This window comes from Cebus imitator, unplaced genomic scaffold (genome assembly GCF_001604975.1).
Source record: "Cebus imitator isolate Cc_AM_T3 unplaced genomic scaffold, Cebus_imitator-1.0 Scaffold284, whole genome shotgun sequence".
Taxonomy (NCBI): Eukaryota; Metazoa; Chordata; class Mammalia; order Primates; family Cebidae; genus Cebus; species Cebus imitator.
In genome coordinates, this window is record NW_016107599.1 from 1,581,616 (window position 1) to 1,584,307 (window position 2,692).

At 34.8% G+C, this 2,692-nt stretch overlaps 1 protein-coding gene across 4 annotated transcripts in view; it reads right to left on the reverse strand.

Moving 5' to 3' along the window:
• The window catches only part of TRAPPC9 (trafficking protein particle complex 9), a 715,201-nt gene that overhangs the window by 265,951 nt on the left and 446,558 nt on the right, over positions 1–2,692 (reverse strand). The gene's annotated exons all lie outside the window — the stretch shown is intronic.

Consider the following 2,692-nt stretch of genomic DNA (forward strand, 5'->3'; position numbering starts at 1 on the left):
CAATCCCGAGCTGCTAGTGATCAGCCATCTTGGATCTCTCTCTCTCTCTAATGATTAATAATGTTGATCACTTTTCAGAGATTACAGGTCATTTGAGAAAAATCTGTTCAAATCTTCTGCCTATTTTTCATCTTTTTAGAATTGTACAACTTCATCAATAAATTTACAATTTTTTTTTTAGTTGCATAACACTTCTTTTTGAAATTATTTTCAAAATTTTCTTTAGCCAGCTGCTTCCTCAACCTTCAGCTCATAGCCCTTGGCTGATTTTCTTGGCCAGTGTTGGTACATTACAACTCTATCGATTATAACAACTAAGATCCTGGACTGAGACAACTGGAAAGGACCTTAGTAATAATCCAGTTCGACCCCTTCCTTTTACAGATGAGAGTCAGACAGCCACCAGTGAGATAAAATGAGCCGCTTGGGTCGTGTAACTCATGGGTTATAGAGCCGATCTCAAACTCTGTCTCTGGATCCCCAACCCAGTGCTCTTTATACTACAACAAACTGTTCATTATTATTTATCCCAAATATTAATTTCAAAAGCACTTAATCTTATTAATGTTGAATATTTTAAAGTCCATATTCTCATGGAATCTAGATGGAAATTGAAACTTAAAAGACAAAACATAGTTGGGTCAAATACTTTAAAATTTTTTTCCTTAAGTTTATAAAACCCATATCGCACCTACTATTTCATATACAATTTTTTTTATCTTGGAATGTAATCTGCGTTTTAATGAGCTGAAGTTTTTAATTTTGATAAAATTTGTCCTATCAGCTCTTAGTTTTATGGTTAGTAGTTTCTGGCCCCATCTAAGAAATCTTTGCCTTCAAATCACGAAGATACTCTGCCACATTTTCTGTGAGAAGGCTTGCAGTTAGAGTTTTTACATTTAGGCCTAAAATTCATCTCCAAGGACTTCTTGGGCATGATGTGATGTATGGGGGAAGGTTTGTTTTTATTCCCCCACAGAGACATCCAGTTGTCCCTGCATAGTTTGTTAAAAAGACTTTTCTTTCCCAATGAAATTAGTTTTGCATTTTGTTAAAAATCAACTGATGAGATATAACTGGATCTATTTCTGGACTACTAAGGTCCATTGATCTCTTTGTCTTTACACCAACAACATACTCTCTTGATTACCATAGCTTTACGTTGTCTTAAAATCACACAGTGTGAGTCCTCCAACTTTGTTCATTTTTGTCAAGTTATTTGTCTATTCTAGGTGTGTTCCATTTCAAAATAATTTCATAATTACACTAAAAAAATCCTGCCAGGATTTTGATTGGAATTGCATTAAACTTATAATCAGTTTGGGGGAAACCACTACCTTAAGAAAAACTAATTCATTCAACCACTAAGCATGGTATACCTCTCTAATAATAATAATAAGAGATGGAGTCTCGCTCTGTCACCTAGGCTGGAGTGCAGTGGTGCAATCTCCACTCACTGCAACCTCCACCTTCCGGATTCAAGTGATTCTCCTGCCTTGGTCTCCCAAGTCGCTACGACTACAGGCATCTACCATCATGCCCAGCTAATTTCTGTATTTTTAGTAGAGACAGGAGTTTCCCCATATTGGCCAGGCTGGTCTTGAACTCCTGACCTTGTGATCTGCCTGCCTTGGCCTCCCAGAGTGCTGGGATTACAGGTGTGAGCCACGGTGCCTGGCCACCTCTCTAATTATTTAAGTCTTTAACTTCTCTGTATCATGTTTTGACATTTTCTAGGTAGGGATAAGATCTGTAGAACAGTTATTTTTAAATACTTGGTGTCACCCTGCAATCTTGCTAAACTGACTTACTGTATCTAATAATTTCTTCAGTGTGGCAGATTTCTCTTAGGATATTTATGCACATAATCATATGTACTATACAAAGACAGACGTGAATAATAATAATTGTACTTCTTCATTTCCTATTTTAATGCCCTTATTTATTTTCACCCCTTATTGCTCTGATTAGGACTGCCAGAAAAATAATGCATACAGTGGAAATGTGCCTTATTCCTATTCTTAGAGAAAAAGTGATCAGACTTTCACCTCTAAGTATATTATCAACTATGGGGGATTTTTTTGTAGATAGACTTTGTCAGGCTGAGGAAATTCTCTTTTAATCCTAGTGTACTGAGCGTTTCTGTCATAATTAAATGCTGACTTTTGTCAAATGATGTTTCTCTACCAACTGATATAATCACGTTATTTTTCTCCCTTATTTTCCTAACATGACAAATTCTAATGACTGATTTTTCAATGGTAAAACAACCTCATATTTCTGAGTAAAACCTGAATTGTTCATGCTGTTTTGTCTCTTTCATATATCACTGAAGTTGATTTGATTTTTTCTTTTCATATTTCACATGAGGTTATTGGTCTATAATATTTATTATGTCTCATAATGTCTCTGTCTGGGTTTGGCATCAAGGTGATGCTAGGATCATAATGGAAGTTGAGAAGTATTTCCTCCTTATTTTCTGAAAAAGTTTTTGTAAAGGTGATACTACTTCTTTCTATAAAAAGCTTTATATATTTCAGAATGGAGCCAACTGGGCCTAAAGTTTGCTTTGTTGGAAGTTTTTAATTAAGAATTCAAAATCTTTAACTGATGTGTGACTATGTTTTCTGTTTCTTCTTGTGTCAATTTTAGTAATTTCTGTCTTTTTTTTTTTTTTTTTTTTTTTTTTTTT